The 18,804-nt window shown below is 51.0% G+C and overlaps 2 protein-coding genes and 1 pseudogene across 5 annotated transcripts in view; 1 reads left to right on the top strand and 2 right to left on the bottom strand.

Annotated features, from left to right (window-relative positions):
• LOC132571225 (zinc finger protein 709-like) overlaps positions 1 to 18,804 on the bottom strand; it is a 1,224,940-nt gene that overhangs the window by 351,017 nt on the left and 855,119 nt on the right. The window lies entirely within an intron of this gene.
• LOC132571277 (zinc finger protein 420-like) overlaps positions 1 to 18,804 on the top strand; it is a 166,472-nt gene that overhangs the window by 17,402 nt on the left and 130,266 nt on the right. The window lies entirely within an intron of this gene.
• On the bottom strand, positions 15,069 to 15,905 carry LOC132571337 (large ribosomal subunit protein uL2-like; annotated as a pseudogene).

The following is an 18,804-nucleotide window of genomic DNA, read 5'->3' on the forward strand; positions in this document are numbered from 1 at the left end:
TCGTGATACGAGGAAACAGCCCACAAATTTGTAGTCCCACAAGAAATTCAAATCAAAACCCCTGGTAGAAATGGCACCACCTCCTAGGCCAGCAAAGACACAGGGAAGTGGAGAAGCAGAAGGAACATCTGCTGAGAAAAATCCTAATCAGGAAATAGACATGATGAGAATGCAATTAGAACTAGCAAAAATTGAAGGTGAAAAGGCTGAGAAAGAAAAACAAGTAGAAATAGCCAAAATACAAGCAGAACAGCAATTACAATTGGCCAGAATTCAGGCAGGACAGGATAAAATTAAAATAGCACAACAAGAGAAGGAAGCAGAAAGGAAGCATGAGAAATAAATACACCATCTTAAAATGCAAGAGATGCAGATGAGGGCAGAACTCCCACTTGTGAGTAGAGACAGAAGTTCAGTGAAACAAAAACAATTTTCCCATTATCAGAAAAGAGACAATGTAGAAGCATTCCTATTTGACTTTGAGAGAACATGCTCTGATTAGGAGTCCCTGAAGAGGAAAGGATGCTTTATTTACGTCCTCAGATATGTGGAGGTCTGAGTGAAATCCATGCTGAGATGTGAGAGGAAGAAACCTCAGACTATATACTGTTTAAAGAGCATGTCAGAGTTCATTATGGTCTGACAGCAGAACAAAGCAGGAAGGCTTTCAGATATATTAAACGAAAGCCAGGTGAAACTTACAGTTGGGCTGTCGTTTAGATAGAGCTCTAAATAGGTGGGTAGGGGGAAGCAAGGTCACCACGTTTGAAGGCCTGAAACAGCTAATAGGCTTCGAACAATTTTATAAGCAAGTTCCCTCCCAGTTGAGATGGTTCCTGAAGGACAAGGAGTTGAAAACCATAGACAAGGCTGCCACTCTGTTAGATGAGATTGAGGGAGACATCGAAGGATCTATTTTTCCACCCCCCATCAAGAAATCTAAAGATTGGGGCCCCTCTGCAAAAACAGTACCATCTACAATCAACTCAGCGAGGCGGGCCAGTCCCACACTAACCAGAAGGAGAAGTATTAGATGTTTTCACCGCCAGGAAGAGGGACACTTCAGGGCCAGTTGCCCAAAACTGGAACAAGACAAGACCCTGTCTACAGCTAAAACAATAAAGCTTATACAAAAAACAGACCCAGAATTCACATACTTCTCAACATCCATGCTGATGGTTGAGACCCAAGAAGATGAACCAGCTAGGGTATTACATATTTGGAGGGTCCTAGAAGATTTGAATGGGGATTACTTGGAATCTGTCGCTGTTAATGAAGAGGAAATAGTGGGTTTAAGAGACACAGGTGTTAACCGGTTTGGGGGGCCAGGGGGCCCTTGAACCTCAACAATCACCAGGCAGAGACTTCTTTGCTCAAAATCCAAAGATTTATTTGTAAGAAAAAGAAGAAGAAGAAGCATTTGCAAATGGGGAGAAAGATTTCAGGCTCAGCTGAGTCTCTCTCTCTCTCTCTCCGTCTTGTTAACATAAGCTGCTGGTTTTTAAAACATTCCCGACGCAAAGAAAAAAAACAAACCCCCCTCCTTTCTCTTCCTGAGGCCAAAAACCAGCCAAAGAACTCACAATCTGACTCCTCCCGTGCGCAAAAAAAAGCATTTCCCCCCCTCCCCTTCCTTACATGAAAGCACAGGCAGGTACTGAGCACATTACCTCATTTTCTACTAATTGGCTAAGTCTAAGTTTCTGGGCCTCTCACTATTTATCTTAGCTAGCTAGATACGCATGCTCAAAGCCTAAAGCCTCCCGTCCTGAACTTTTTACCTCTTGGCTCCAAGGCAACGGTGAAAGAAGAAGCACATCTCCCCCTATGACTCATCCCCAGACCAGAGCCAAACTCCCTATAACCCTATGTGCACAGATAAACAATATACAAGCAATTCCAATACATCAATAATTATGAGTTTCTGAGTGAGCCAGACTTGGGTTTAATTATTTTTCAACACAGGGGCACAGGTCACCTTGATACAGCCCAAACTGGTACAGAAAAACCAGTACTTACCAGGACAGTCCTTTAAGATCAAAGGTATAAGTGGCCCAGCTTTTGAGGTAGACATGGCGGCCGTGCTCATTAAATATAAAAATTTCCAAGAAAAGTGGATCATGGGTGTGTGGAAGGAGTTAGATGTACCCATATTATTGGGAAACGATTTAGAGGCTCAGTTAAAAACGAAGCTGTAAAAATCCAGACGGTTACCGGAAGTGCTAGGGCTCTGGCTACAACACAGCAAGCAGTGCTAAACGTACAAGACAATATTCAGCAGACAGCACTAGAGGAAGCTGATATCAGTGTTTCAGTAACAATGTTAGCAAATGTGCAGGCCTCAGAGTTTCTAATAGAGCAGAAAGAAGACCCAAGCTTAAAAGATCTTTGGCAACAGGCAGAGACTACTGAGCAAGTGACAATAGAAAATCCTTGCTAATTCCTAATCCAAGACCAAAGACTATATAGGGTGGCCATGAGAAGAAGATGCAGTATTGTCTGAGAAAAAAGGAAATAGCTTGTTGTGCCTCACAAATACAGACTACAGGTTTTGCAGCTGGCACATGAGACACCGATGTTGTTAGAAAGACCAAAAGGTCTGGCTCATTCAGAAAAGCCCTAAATGTAAATATTCATATATATATATTGGAACTTTTGTATGATGGCCTGTTATATCTCTGCACATAGGGTTATAGGGAGTTTGGCTCTGATCTGGGAAAAAGTGGAGTTGCCTTGACAACTCAAAGGAATGCAGAGGAGGTTGAGGGTTTGCCAGAACGGGATGCCTTTTGAGCATGCGTATCTCAGATTAGAGGTCCACCACTTTGTGGGAAAAGAAACTTTAAAGCTTGCTAGGACGAGAAGCGTTATCTATCTAGCTGGGCAGAAGAGGCCCAAGCCAATTAAGGAAAATGAGGTAATATGCTCAGTACCTGCCTGTGCTTTCATGTAAGAAAGGGAGGGGGGGATGTTTTTTTGCGCTCGGGAGGAGCCAGACTGTTGTCGTTTTCACACTCACCTTCCGCCGGCGCGACCCCCCTCTTCACCGCGCAGGATCTGCGTGGATTTCGCACTAAACGCTGCGGAGCAGCCAGAAAAGCCGGAAGCTCCCGGCGCAAAAGCCGCTCAAACTGAAACCGCCAAAAAGCAGTTTGGCGTTTGCGCGGCTTTTGCGACGGGAGCTTCCGGCTTTTCTGGCTGCTCCGCAGCGTTTAGTGCGAAATCCGCGCAGATCCTGCGCGGTTAAGAGGGGGGTCGCGCCGGCGGAAGGTGAGTGCAAAAACGACCTGTGAGTCCTTTGGCCGGTTTTTGGCCTCAGGAAGAGAAAGGAGGGGGGGTTGTTTTTTTTCTTTGCGTTGGGAATGTTTTAAAAACCAGCAGCTTATGTTAACAAGACGGGGAGAGAGAGAGAGAGAGAGAGACTCAGCTGAGCCTGAAATCTTTCTCCCCATTTGCAAATGCTTCTTCTTCTTTTTCTTACAAACAAACCTTCGGATTTTGAGCAAAGAAATCTCTGCCTGGTGATTGTTGAAGGTCAAGGGCCCCCTGGCACCCAAAACCGGTTAGCAATGTCAGGGCATCTTGGTATCAATAAGATCAGGGTCAGGGTGCAGGAGAGATTCTACTGGCCAAATATAGGAAAGGACATAAGGGCCTTTTGTAGATCCTGCCAGGCATGCCAACTGGTGGGCAAAGCCAAAGATAAGACCAAGAGGTTTTTGCAACCTATACCTGTGATCACTGAGGCCTTTGTTAAAGTAAGGGTGGATATAGTTGGCCCCATTTCAAGAGCAACCCAGCGAGGGAACAAATATATACTCACTATCTTGGACTTTGCCACCAAGTTCCCTGAGGCGATTCCACTGAGAGACATTGAGGCCAAGACTGTAGCTGAAGTCTTACTGATGGTATTTACAAGGCTGGGCTTCCCAAAGGAGATGGCCATGGACTTGGGCACCACCTTTATGTCCCATGTCATGAGAGACTTGCTACAGGCATGTGGAAACCGCCATTTTACAACCACAGCATAGCACCCTCAAGCCAACGGCCTCAACGAGAGATTTAATGGCACCCTAAACCACATGTTAAGGACGAATGTGGTCAAGCACCCCAATGACTGGGACCAACGTTTGCAACAGCTTTTATTTGGTTACAGAGGAGCGCCACAAGAAAGTACTGGATTTAGTCCCTTTGAACTGCTCTATGGACGACAGGCTAGAGGACCTATGGACATCTTGAAAGAGGCATGGTCCGGAAGAGAGAACATCCAGAGTAAAGATGACATCACCTACCTGCAGGAACTTCAAGAAAATCTTCAGGATCTGAGAGCAGCTGCTGCAGACAAGATGCACAGAGCCCAACAGAGACGGAAATCGTGGTACGACTCCAAGGCTCGGGACAGGGTCTTCAAGCCAGGAGACCAAGTTCTTGTGCTAAAGCCCTGACGGAGATGAAAGCTTGAAGTTGCTTGGGAAGGACCTTTTCGGGTGGTCCACAAGGTTTCAGATGTTAACTATTTGGTAGATGTGAGTGGGTAAGCGAGGCAACCCAAAATGAAGAAAGGTTGAAACGCTTGGGACTCTTTAGCTTGGAGAAACGTCGACTGCGGGGTGACATGATAGAGGTTTACAAGATAATGCATGGGATGGAGAAAGTAGAGAAAGAGGTACTTTTCTCCCTTTCTCACAATACAAGAACTCGTGGGCATTCGATGAAATTGCTGAGCAGCCAGGTTAAAACGGATAAAAGGAAGTACTTCTTCACCCAAAGGGTGATTAACATGTGGAATTCACTGCCACAGGAGGTGGTGGCGGCCACAAGCATAGCCACCTTCAAGAGGGGTTTAGATAAAAATATGGAGCACAGGTCCATCAGTGGCTATTAGCCACAGTGTATGTGTGTATATAAAATTTTTTGCCACTGTGTGACACAGAGTGTTGGACTTGATGGGCCATTGGCCTGATCCAACATGGCTTCTCTTATGTTCTTATGTTCCATGCCCCATGGCACAGAGTGGTAAAGCTGCAGTACTGCAGTTGGAGCGCTCTGCTCACGACGTGAGTTTGATCCCAGTGGAAGCTGGTTCAGGTAGCCCACTCCAGGTTGACTCAGCCTTCCATCCTTCTGAGGTCAGTAAAATGAGTACCCAGCTTGCTGGGGGAAAGTGTAGATGACTGGGGAAGGCAATGGCAAACCACCCCGTAAAAAGTCTGTCGTGAAAACGCTGTGAAAGCAGCGTCACCTCAGAGTTGAAAACGACTGGTGCTTGCACAGGGGACTACCTTTACTTTTTAAAATATGCTAAAGCCTTACTTTGATAGAAGTAACCTGGTCCTAATGGCCAGAAGTGGGAAGGATGGACAGCCACATCCCATCCTCTAAGCAGAAAATTGTTGGAACGGGAACATCTCTCAGTGATAGAGAGTGTCTAGCCGTTGTGTGGGCCATAGGTAAACTGAAACCATACCTGTGGGGAAGAAAGTTCACACTATATACCGATCATTCTCCTTTACGCTGGCTGAACCAGGTAAAGAGCACAACAGTAAATTGGTCAGATGGAGTCTGCAACTCCAGGATTACTATTTTGACATACAACTTGTAAAAGATAAAGAGAATGTGATTGCAGATGCACTCTCCAGGTACCCTTAAAAGAAGTAAAAGGTTTAATTGATAAATATATTTTTTAAAAATCTTACATTGCAGAAATTGGATTTAAAATGGTGGTTGATTATTGTAATATGTGTAAAAGTAGATGAATTGTTGAAAGTGTTTTATGTATGTAACTGTAAGCAAACATGGTGTTGATATGAATATGATGTGAAGGTAAAATGCAAACACATGATCCCATTGCTCAGGTTTGGTTTGGAGCACCATCCACTTGCGCAATATTTTCAAAAGGGTAGGGCATGTGAGGGACTAAAACAAAAGGGTGATTTTGCAAAATGGCAGAATCGTTTGAAGAGGGGCAGAGAGAAAAGAGTAGCTACGATTGACAGCTCTTTTCCTAGCTCTCCCATTGGTTGGAACATGGCCACAAAGTTCTGAAGGGGGAATTGGGTTTTGACAGTTGTGGTGGTTAAAAGGAAAAAAAAGATTCCTGGGAGAGAGACACTTGGGAGGTGTCTCATGGAAGATCTCAAGGGGAGTGCCAAAGAGAGTGCTGTGCCAAAACATAATATTCACCCGAATGTCCAAAAAGTATTTGTTTATTCCCATCCAGCTATTTCCAATCAATTTTGTTATTTTATTTAATTTTCTAATTATTGTCCTCAGTGCCTTTTCTGCTATTCCTGGAGAAAGTGATGGGAAAACCCTTCCTGAACAGAAGTCATTAATAGGGGTCCATCACAAAGCGCAATTCTCAAACCAAACTCTCCTGCTTGTGGCTTCTTGTGTAACAAACTGCTGCATCTTAAATAGCTCGCCAGGATTGCATAAAACTGAGCCACACCTCTGACAGAGGAGAGGGTTTGGGCTGGGCCTTTTGGACATTGGGGGGAAGTGACTTGGCATCCCCCTTTCCAACAGATCTTGGGATCCATACAGATGTTTCCACTTACTTGTTAATGCTTCTGAAGATACAGAGGTAAAGGTAGTCCCCTGTGCAAGAACCAGTCGTTACTGACCCATGAGGCGATATCACATTCGGAAGTTTTCACTGCAGACTTTTTAATGGGGTGGCTTGCCATTGCCTTCCCCAGTTATCTACCCTTTCATAGAATCATAGAGTTGGAAGGGACCTCTAGGATCATCTAGTCCAACCCCCTGCACAATGCAGGAAACTCACAAACACCTCCCCTAAATTCACAGGATCTTCATTGCTGTCAGATGGCCATCTAGCCTCTGCTTAAAAACCTCCAAGGAAGGAGAGCCCACCACCTCCTGAGGAAGCCTGTTCCACTGAGGAACCTCTCTAACGGTCAGGAAGTTCTTCCTAATGTTGAGTTGGAAACTCTTTTGATTTAATTTCAACCCATTGGTTCGGGTCCTACCTTCTGAGGTCACAGAAAACAATTCCACACCATCCTCTAGATGACAGCCCTTCAAGTACTTGAAGATGGTGATCATATCACCTCTCAGCCGCCTCCTCTCCAGGCTAAACATGCCCAGCTCCTTCAACTTTTACTCATAGGACTTGTTCTCCAGTCCCCTCACCATCTTTGTCACCCTCCTCTGGACCCGTTTCAGTTTGTCTATATCCTTCTTAAAATGTGGTGCCCAAAACTGAACACAATACTCCAGGTGATGTCTTACCAGAGCAGAGTAAAGTGATACCATCACATCACGTGATCTGGACACTATACTTCTGTTGATACAGCCTAAAATTGCATTTGCCTTTTTAGACACTGCATCACACTGTTGACTCATGTTCAGCGTATGATCCACTAAGACCCCTAGATCCAGGCCTCAGATTCAGTGGGAGCTCACAGGAGCACAGCTCCTGAACCTTTCTGAGAGTTCCACCTCCTTGTCCATTGAATAGTATTGCAGCTGCATAACAATCCCTGGATGTGTTCCACCACCTATTTTTGTACGAAACAACCCCTGCCTAGATCCTTTTCGCACATGCTACTGGTAAGACAAGTCTCCGCCATCCTACCTAAATGCAGAACTTACATTTATCCCTGTTAAAATTCATTTTATTGATTTTAGCCCAGTTTTCCAGCCTGTCAAGGTCATCCTGTATCCTGTTTCTGTCTTCTTCAGCAAGCTGGGTACTCATTTTACCAACCTCAGAAGGATGGAAGGCTAAATCAACCTTGAGCTGGCTACCTGAACCCAGCTTCCACCAGGATCGAACTCAGGTCGTGAGCAGAGCTTGGACTGCAGTACTTCAGCTTACCGCTCTGTGCCATGGGGCTCCTTGTTTCTGAAGATAGCTGATCTCTATTCCTTTGAGGTATGTTTTTTTTTATGACCTGGGATCTTGAAATAGCCTGGCTTGCTCCAACCCACCTTCTGTATCACAGCCTCAGTAGATGCCTAGAAGGGGGACTGGCTCACGGTCCCCCAGTGAGCTTCAGGGTGGATTTGGGACATGAGAAGCTCAGTTCCTGCAGCTGCCATCACATCACAATGCATTTCTGCCTCCGTGACACTTCAAAATGGAAGCTGTGATCAATCGGGTACTAAAACTTCTAAGATTATGTTGGAAAACGTAAGGGGCTCAAGAGGAGACTTCACATTCCACAGGTTGCCACAGGGTGGGGATGAACCCCTCATAGCACTCTGCCTGCAGTTAACCTCCAGCTCTCCCCTGGATTCCTGGCGGGAGGCTGGCCTGGAGTCCTGAGAGGAGAGGCACACCTTGATCGATTGACTGCCACCAAGCTGGCTCTTTTTATGGAAGCAGACCACCAGCCCACTCTGCTTCTCCTAAGATATTACACCAGTATACGGGCTCCTTTAAGGTTTAAGGACCCCAAATTAAACTCTGCACAGGTAGGATCCAAGGCAACTGAAAGCGTCTGAAGAGCCCTGACAGACAGACCAATTCCAAGAGGTCTTTTTTCAGAATTTATTAAGGTGCAAGGTCTTTTCCCTAAATTAACTTGGTGGTTCCACCAGTCATCAGTATAGTTTCTTAAAATACAATCCAGAAGGTAGGTCAGCATTCCTTAACCTCAAGTCATACCAGCATTCTGATCCAGGCAACATAAATCCAAGGTTCCCAAGCAAAATAACAGCGAGTTCTAGAAATCCAAAGATAAGTCTAAGCGTTTGTCCTAGCCTGGCGTCTCTCATTCGTAGGGTCGCGACCTGGCACCAGGCTATGGAAGCCTCAATACCAAGTCACAAGAAAAGCCAAAGCTAGTCCCACCCCCAGCAAAGCATGAGCTGTGCTCGGATTCCTTCCTTCCCCCTTCTTTCTATTGTGCAGAGAAAAGCTAGCCTTGAAGACTGACACAGGCTGCAATGCCTGAGCTATGTTTTCCTTCCTTCCTTCCTTCCTTCCTTCCTTCCTTCCTTCCTTCCTTCCTTCCTTCCTTCCTTCCTTCCTTCCTTCCTTCCTTCCTTCCTTCCTTCCTTCCTTCCTTCCTTCCTTCCTTCCTTCCCCCGTCTCTGTGTTGTGCAGAGAGGAGCTGAGCTGCCTCTCCTTACTTCTCCCCCCTTCCAGTTTTTGTGAGAAAAGCTGGAGTCCACTGGCACTTTAGACCCATGAAGTGTTCTTCAAGGTATGAGCTTTCATGTGCCTTGCAGTATGTTCTTTTGGGGAGATTTCCCTGGGAGGCCTGGGCAGAAAAGGAGGGGATATTTTTTTCAGCCAGGAGGGGTGGGGAGTGGGCATTCCAGTAGGGTTTTTTTTTTAACCAAATGATCCCTGGACAGAATTGTTACTGGCTGGGGCCATCTGATAGCGAATAAATACTTTTCTGCTCTCCAGAAAATGAAGAACAGTTCCCCTGCTGAAAATGGCTGCTTTGCAGGGTGGACTCTATGGCATTATTCCCTGCTAAGGCCCCTCCCTCCCCAAGCCCCGCCTTCCCCAGGCTCCACCCTTGAAATGTCTTGCAATTTCCCAACTCAGAGCAGGCGACCTTGCCTGGACAACATGCTGGCTTAATCCAAATCCCCTCGAGACAAGTCTGTTGTGGGGGAAAGAGATTGTAAACTACTCTGAGACTCTGGTTCAGAGAGGATGCTATGCTGGGAGGGGTACCGAAGACCCGACAACGTGGTGGAGAATGCGAGCACTCTCCCGAGCCTAGGACGGCCACGCCCCCATATTCCGGCCCCGCCCAGGTGGCACTCAAGCCGAGGGGCGACCCCAACCATTGAGCCGGAGTCCAGCGAGTCGTCGACAGACGAGTCAAGTGAGGACTCCGTGATACACCTGGGGCTGACCGCCGCCATGGACACTAACCCCGCCCCCATGGATTTGGCCCAGTTTGGGCAGTGGCTCGCAGACCACCAGGCGCAGCTCCTATGGGAGGTCACCCAGCAGCAGACGGCGGCCCAAGCCACCCTCATGCGGGATCTTCACCAGGCGCTCCTCGCGCCCGCCCGGAGCCGGTGGGGCCAACACCATTCGGCGCCAGGAGGAGCCCCTGGCCCCCTCTGACAAAGCTGGGGGCGGAGGACGATGTCGAGGCCTACCTGGAGGCGTTCGAGCGAGTGGCTGAGGCCGCTCGTTGGCCCAGAGAGCAGTGGGCCTTTATTTTGGGACCCTACCTGACCGGGGAGGCCCAAGCTGCCATGAAGGCCCTGGAGCGGGCTCAGGCGGCGGACTATACAGCGCTTAAGGCAGCCATCCTGGACCGCCTGGAGATCACGCCCGAGGCCCACCGCCAGAAGCTGCATTCCTGGCTTCCAACGGGGGAGACGTGACCACGCTCAGCAATAGCGACCCTCAAGGATGCCGCCACCCGTTGGCTCAACCCCACCACCAGTGACGGGCGGCGCATTGTGGAGCTGGTTGTAGTGGAGCAGCTGCTGCAGGTGTTGCCGTCGCGTACCCGCCATTGGGTGGCCTGCTGGAAGCCAACCCGTCTCAGCGAGGTCCAGGAGCTGTGGGAGAACTTTCAGGCCGCCGACCACCATGGCCTGCCCCTCCGCGCAGAGGGCAGCAAGCCAGGGAAGGGCTTGCCCGGCGGACGGGCCGCCCCAGGAGCAACACCCGGGAGGGCGCCCAGGACCGGAGACCGTGGGGGCCGGGCGCGGCCGCCGCCGGCCCGTGCCACGCCGGGGTGGTGGAGGCCCGGAGCATGCCCGGCGCTACCCGGATTGGGTCTGCGCCCCGGAGGCCACGAGGGGGAGAAGGAGGGACGCCCGCCGCCGGAGGCCCGCCGTCCGGCGGGAGACATAGGGCCCTGCTTCACCTGTGGCCAGTGGGGCCATCTCAAACACGAGTGCCCCCTGATGGAGTGCAACGTGAGCTGGGAAGAGTCCTGGCAGACGGCTGAGGTGGGGGCTCCCCCCCCCGGACGATCCCGGTGTCCTTGGGAGGGCGGCAACTGCAGGCCATGGTCGACAACGGCAGCTCGCTGTCCATGATACGGGCCCACTTGGTGTCCGCCCCGCTGCCTGTCATCTGCACCGCCGCCATCAGGTGCGTCCATGGGCACATCGAAAGAAGCCCAGTGGTGTCCATCCCACTGAAATACTTGGGCCGCTACTGGAGCGTGCCGGTCGCCAAAGTAACCAGCCTGCCCTACCCAATACTGCTCGGGAGGGATGCTCCACGTTTCGGCGACGTAGTGGAGGCAGCCAACCCCGGCCGACCAGGCCAGCCCGCCGGGGCCGGTTATGACAACGACGCCCCCGCTGGGGAGACAGAGGACAGCGACCCTGGGGAAGGCCCATCCACCGCAGAACGTCCCGTGGCGGGCGGCCGAGAGACGTGGCCGGTGGACCCGCAGTTCGTGGAGGTTCAGGCCGAGGACGAAGAGTTGGAGGCGCTGCGACGGCACAAAGCAGTCCGAGACGGGGTGGTCGTGGACGAGCGCCGGAGCCGGCGCCTGCCTCGAATCATCCGGGAAGAGGGCGTGTGGTTCAGAGAGGTAAAAGGGCGGCTGGGCCCTCACAGGTACCGGCCCGAGGTCCTGAAGGGCGCCCACGACCACCAATGGGCAGGCCACCAGGGGGTGAAGAGTACTCTGACCTGGGTGTTAGCCAACTTCTTCTGGCCTTCCATAGCCCGGGAGGTCCAGGCCTACTGTCGCTCCTGCGGCATCTGCCAACGCCTCGCGTCTAGGGCCGAGCCGCAAGCCCCCCTAGCCCCCTTGCCCATAGTGGGGGATTCCGTTCGAACGAGTGGCCATGGACTTTGTGGGGCCCCTACCCCGCACCCCTCGTGGGGCCCGCTACATCTTGGTCCTCATGGACTACGCCACCCGGTACCCGGAGGCTATCCCCCTGCCCACCATGAAGAGCGCGGGCGTGGCCAGGGCCTTGATGCACTATTTCGCACATGTGGGGTTGCCCCGGGAGATACTCACAGACCGAGGCACACCCTTCACGGCGAGCCTCATGCAGCAGGTGTGCCAGACGCTGCACATGAAGCAGCTCTTCACCTCCGTCCACCACCCCCAGACTGACGGGCTGGTGGAGTGGATGAACCAGACCCTGAAGGCCATGCTGAGGAAGACAGCATATGACCACCCCACTGCCTGGGATCTCTATGTGGACCCGCTGGTCTTTGCCATCCGAGAGACGCCCCAGGCGTCCCTGGGGTATTCCCTGTTCGAGCTGCTGTATGGGCGGCAACCCCGGGGCATCCTGGGCCTGCTCGGAGAGCAGTGGGTACAAGGCAGAGCAGGGCCAGAAGAGGTCCCGGAGGAGTACGTCAGGCAGCTGCAGGAGCGCCTGGAAGACGTGCGGCGGGAGGCCCGGGAGAACCTCGCACAGGCCCAGGAGGTCCAGAAGAGGCGTTATGATAAGGGCACTAAGGCCCGCGGGTTCCATGCGGGAGACGACGTCCTGGTTCACAGGGGAGCGATGGGCCAGAACCAGGGGGACCCGTGGCGGGGACCCTTCCAAATCACCGAGTCCTAGGTCCCCTGACGTACGAGGTCCAGTGCGGGCCTCGCGCCCGCCAAAGGAAGACCCTCCATGTGAACAGCCTAAAGGCCTGGGTGCGGCGGGAGGCGCGGCCGGAGCAGGGGCTCTTGGCCGAAGATCCAGGCGAGCTCCAGGACGGAACCCTGCCATGAACGACCGCAGGGGGCGCCGGGGGAGGCCCGGTGTTGGACGCCGCTCTCACCCCCAGCCAGCGGTAGGAGCTGCAGATGGTCCTGGCCGAGTGCCCGACGGTATTCTCCGACCAGCCGGGCCTGACCACCCTCCTCAAGCACCGGGTAGTAACCCCTGCAGGCCAGGTGGCACGCGCCGGTTGGAGGCCCGTCCCACAGAAGCGCTGGGACGTTATCGCCCGGGAAGTAGGGGAGATGCTGCGCCTCGACGTCATCGAACCATCACAGAGTGAGTGGCGCAGCCCGGTGGTTCTGTTGCCGAAGCCCGACGGCAGCGTGCGCTTCTGTGTGGACTACCGGGAAGTTGTACAAACTGGCCAAATTCGATGCCTACCCGATGCCACGGGCTGATATCCTGATCGACCAGCTGGGGGAGGCCCGGTACCTCTCCGCCCTGGACCTCACCAAGGGCTATTGGCAGGTGCCCATGCACCCGGCCAACAGGGAAAAGACCGCCTTCACCACCCCACAAGGCTTGTTCCAATTCAAGCGCATGCCCTTTGGCTTGAATGGGGCTGCGGCCACGTTCCAGCGACTGGTGGACAAGCCCTAGCCCAGTGCGAGGGTTTCGCTTGGGCCTATATCGACGACATCGTGGTGTGTAGCCCCACCTGGGAGGCCCACCTGCTCCACCTCCGCCAGGTACTCCAAGCCCTGCAGGCCGCCAGGCTCCACGCTAACCCGTGGAAAAGCTGCCTCGGCTTCCAGGAGCTAAAATATCTAGGGTTCCTAATAGGGAAAGGCCAACTCCGACCCCTGCCAGAGAAGGTCGTCACCCTGGAGCAGCAGCCTTGCCCGCGCACCAAGAAGCAGCTACGGCGCTTCTTGGGATTCGTGGGCTACTACAGCAAGTTTATCCCCAACTTTGCGGCAGTGGCCACCCCGTTGACGGACAGCCTGCGGAAGGCGTGCCCGAACATCCTCCAGTGGGGGCCAGTCCAGGACGCAGCATTTGAGGCGCTGCGTACGAGCCTCTCCCATGACCCCGTGCTGAGCAACCCGGACTTCTCCCAGCCCTTTGTGTTACACACGGATGCTTCGGGGACCGGTATCGGGGCGGCCCTGCTCCAGGGGGGCCGCGGGGACGAACGCCCGGTGCTATTCATCAGCTGCAAGCTCCTGCCCGCCGAGCAGGCATACTCCACAGTAGAAAAGGAGGCCCTGGCGGTCAAGTGGGCCGTCGGGGCATTGAAGTTCTACCTCACCAACAACCCTTTCCGGTTGGTGGTGGACCATGCCCCCCTGCTGTGGATGTCGAGGATGAAGGACTCCAACAATCGAGTCCTTCGCTGGTATATGTCTCTTCTCCCCTTTTCCTTCACAGTGCACCATCAGGCCGGGGCCGACCACCGCGTGGCCGACTACCTCTCCCGGGTCTTCGAGGAGGAGGCGGAGAAGCAAGGGACACGGGGGGGTGTGTGTCCCGCCCAGCCCTGGCGGGGACTGCGCGGAGGAGACCCCCCGGCGCCTGCCAGCCGTTCCAAGCCCTCGTTGTCGCCCCAAGAGCCTTCCCCACCTCTCCAAGCCCCTGTGGCGGCCCCACCCCTCACCTCGACTGACGGGGCACCAGCAGCCACCCGAGCGACGCCTCCCAGGCGACGAGCCCGGCTCCGAGTCAGCAAAGTCTGGCCAGGGCAAGACGCCGGGGAGCAAGAGGGAGAAGCTGAGCCCAGCACCGGGCCAGGAGGAGGAGAGCCGTTCGTCTCGTCGCAGCGCGAGACGCTCCATCGCAGCACGCAGCCGAGGGCTAGGACGCCCGAGGCACGCCCAGTCAGCCCAGCCCTGGCTCGCCTCTCTCGGGCATCTGGGGGTTTGAAGGGGGGAGGAGTCAGAGAGGGGCAGGACCCGGGAAGGGGGAAGGTTGGGTTGGGAAGCATAAAAGGAGGGAGGGAGGAGGTCGCTGAGGAAGCTGGCTGATGCTCAAAGAGGCTGCCTCGCGAGAGGGAGGGACAGGAGCCGCAGCACAGCCAGGAGGGGAACGGGGGCCTGCGGTGAAGTAACCCAGCGCCCACCCCCATTTCTGAGACCTCCGGGGAATGCCCCAGAGTGCCCAGGAAGGGCAACGGCGACGCCGGGAGACCGGGAGGGGTACCGAAGACCCGACTATATATATATAGTCGGGTCTTCGGTACCCCTCCCAGTCTCCCGGCGTCGCCGTTGCCCCTCCCGGGGCACATATATATATATATATATATATATATATATATATATATATATATATATATATATATATATATATATATATATATATATATATATATATATATATATGATTGTCCAAACAGCTCTGCAGTGCCCAGACAAAGGTGCCGACATTTTTTTTGTATGGTCAGAGCCAGCTGCTATCAAAAACATTGCTACTTCCTCCTCCTCCTATTTTTTTTTTACCAGTCTCACATTTATTTTTCTATGAATGCTGAACATAAGGCCTTAGTTTTCCTTCTCCTGCATAGTCTTTGTTCCCCGCAGTCTACCTGTAGGACAAGCTGCAATGAGACCAACTTTACGACCAGCTGCAGCATCTCTCCTGAGGGTTGAGGGCTTACCAATGTGTTGGTGGTTACCACCACCAAAGGGATGTTCAACAAGATTCATACCCACACCACAGACGGGGCCAGCAGTTTCTCTTGGCCTTGTGTTTGTGATAAGCTCAACCAGCTTTCAAGATAGGTTTGTCAATACGGCCACTGCCAGCCAGCAACAATACCGACAACTGCTCTGTTTGCAGAGGAAATCACTTGCTTGGAGCCAGAAGGCAATTTCACTCTGTTTTGTTTTAGTTTCAGGATTGTGGGAGATAACTGGCATAATTTCCAGAAGCATGAGCTAGTTTGCTACGATCGCCAGTCTTCTCTTCAAGACAACAGACAATGGGGCCTTCTGGCAGAGTGCCTACAGGTAGCACATTGCCAATATGAGCTGAGCCTTTTTGCCACAGTACACAAACTGTCCTGTATGAATGCCCTCAGCTGCAATGAACAATTCTGTTCATTTCTTAAACCCATATGGATCACGGAAAGCAATCTTGGCAAGAGGGGCTCCTCAGCCAGGATCATGAACGATATCTTCACAATGCCCTTAATATAGCCCTGCCTCTCAGCAAAGTCGACAGCTCTCAGCGTTGCTGGACCCTTCCCGTGTTTCACATGGGCCCTAAACACAGACCCAGCACCTTTTCTCTGGCCATGGATGACATGGCCCATTGTATACTCAGCCAGATCATCGCCACTTCCTAGCAGAGACTGGTGACATCGTTCCAAAATATGAAAGAAAAATAGAACAGGCCCGGCAGGCTTGGCTCAGGCAAGCGTGGCGCAGGGAAGGGGTGGGGATAAGATCCGGATTGTGTGAGCTGGAGGCTAAAAAATGGTGAGCTATCTTACACTAAGTCAGCTTAGAGGGAACACTGATCTTAGTATTCCTGTCAAGTGCCGATATTTCTCAATAAGCAGTCTTTTGTTTTAAATCAAAGCTGTTTTATTGTTAGAAATTCAGAAGCTGTACCAAGGACACAAGCCATGGAAGTAATGATATATACAGAGTTACACAGTTGCTATATAGTATATCTTCAAAGGTTACCATACAGATGCATACTTGAGTCACGGGTTCAAAGGTTACTAAACAGTATCTCTTTAATTACTAAGGCATTTAGGCTATTAAAAACATCTCCCATTCTCACACTTCTCTAGACAAAGAGAAGAGTTGTCTGTGTGAACCTGTGGGAGAGGCGACTTGAAAGTGGTACCAGCCAGGCTGTAGCATAAACATCCTTGGGCCAGATGGATCTATTACTTGCCCAACTGTTGTAAATAAGGGGGGAGCAGTAGAGAGCTGGTGACCTACTCTTTGTCTAAGAAACAATTAAGTTACAGAAATCAGAACGCTTGACAATTCCCGAGGAAGTTAACATTCCATCTGTCACTGGAAAACGGGAATTGCTTTCCAATGCGTCTCTCCAAGATGAAGCCACATATAAATTAGTATCAAATAGAAGAGATATTGCTGCCCAACATATACTGCTGCCCAATACATCCCTCACCTTAATAAGTCCACGCACTCGTAATAAGATTTTTGGAGCTTGTTGAACTCATATCTTAATGAGTTGTTTTTTCCATTTCTTCCGCTCTGCCATAAAAGATGAGGAACTAGAGTACATTAGTCCCACAGAGTGGTCATTTGTGTCTTGATTTGCAGCCTAGAGGACAGGGTGAAGCCTGCCTAGGAGCAGATGCAGGGAACACTGACATAAATATCTATTTTTAAAAACTTTGCCTAAGAAACAATTAAGTTACAGAAATAAGCCCTCTCCCTCAGCTCTGTGCCTAGCCTTGAAGGCAAAGGGCTGGGGGCGCTCTCTCCCACACCAAGCCTGGATGGCGAAGGGCTGGGGACTCTCTCTCCCACACCAAGCCTGGATGGCGAAGGGCTCGGCGCACTGCCGTGCAGTTCTTCCCCTAGCATAGTGAAGCCTAGCGTTGAGGCGTCCTCTCGCTTCGAATTACGGGGAGAGAGTGAAAGCGAAGGGTGGGAAAGTGGCTCTGTGGGGTTGATTGTGATGTCCTCGCTGTTGCTCTGTGATATATGGCTCAGTCTCCCCCTCCCTCTCTCTGGCTGGAGGACTGAGGCGGTGGTCGATTGTGACGTCGCCGCTGCTGCTCTGTGCTCTCTTTTCCCAGCCTTGAAGGCAAATGGCTTGGCGCCCTGCTGCACAGCTCTTCCCCGAGCATACCGCAGCCTAGCCTTGAGGCGTCCTCTCCCTTCAAAAGACCAGGAGAGAGTGAAAGCATAAAATGATTTTTGGAGCGCCACTACCTCGTTTCTTAAAATTTCTTCCGTTCTGCAATGAAAGATGAGGAACAAGAGTTCATTAGTCCCACAGAGTTGTCATTTGTGTCTTGATTTGCGGCCTAGAAGACAGGGAGAAACCTGCCTAGGAGCAGATGCAGGGAACTCTGACATAAATATATATTTTTAAAAACTTTGTCTAAGAAACAATTAAGTTACAGAAATAAGCGCTCTTGACAATTCCCGAGGAAGTTAACATTCCATCTGTCACTGGAAAACGGGAACTGCTTTCCAATGCGTCTCTCCAAGATGAAGCCACATATAAATTAGTATCAGAGAGAGGAGATATTGCTGCCCTACATATACTGCTGCCCAATACATCCCTCACCTTAACAGGTCCACACATTCATAGTATTTTTGGACTGCATTGAGCTCAGCTCTTAATAATTGGTTTATCTTTGACATTTCTTCCACTCTGCAATGAAAGATGAGGAACAAGAGTTCATTAGTCCCACAAAGTGGTCATTTGTGTCTTGATTTGCGGGCTAGAGGAGTGCGAGAAGCCTGGCTAGGAGCAGATGCAGGGAACTCTGACATAAATATATATTTTTAAAAACTTTGTCTAAGGAACAATTAAGTTACAGAAATAAGAGCGTTTGAGAATTTCCAAGGAATTTAACATTCCATCTGTCACTGGAAAACGGGAACTGCTTTCCAATGTGTCTCTCCAAGATGAAGCCACATATAAATTAGTATCAAATAGAAGACATATTGCTGCCCAACACATCCCTCACCTTAGCAGGTCCACGCACTCATAGTGCCATTTCTGGATTTGTGCCATTTCAATTTCCCAGATCTTCTTGGCCTTTTCTTCCACTCTGCAATGAAAGATGACGAACAAGAGTTCATTAGTCCCACAGAGTGGTCATTTGTGACTTGATTTGTGGCCTAGAGGACAGGGAGAAGCCTGCCTAGGAGCAGATGCAGGGAACTCTGACATTAATATATATTTTTAAAAACTTTGTCTAAGAAACAAGTTACAGAAATAAGCGCACTTGACAATTCCCGAGGAAGTTAACATTCCATCTGTCACTGGAAAACGGGAACTGCTTTCCAATGCATCTCTCCAAGATGAAGTCACATATAAATTAGTATCAAATAGAGGAGATATTGCTGCCCAACATATACTGCTGCCGAATACATCCCTCACCTTAACAGGTCCACACATTCATAGTAGTATTTTGGGGCTTCATTGAGCTCAGCTCTTAATAATTGGTTCATCTTTGACATTTCTTCCGCTCTTCAATGAAAGATGAGGAACAAGAGT

This window comes from Heteronotia binoei, chromosome 5 (genome assembly GCF_032191835.1).
Source record: "Heteronotia binoei isolate CCM8104 ecotype False Entrance Well chromosome 5, APGP_CSIRO_Hbin_v1, whole genome shotgun sequence".
NCBI classification, from domain to species: Eukaryota; Metazoa; Chordata; class Lepidosauria; order Squamata; family Gekkonidae; genus Heteronotia; species Heteronotia binoei.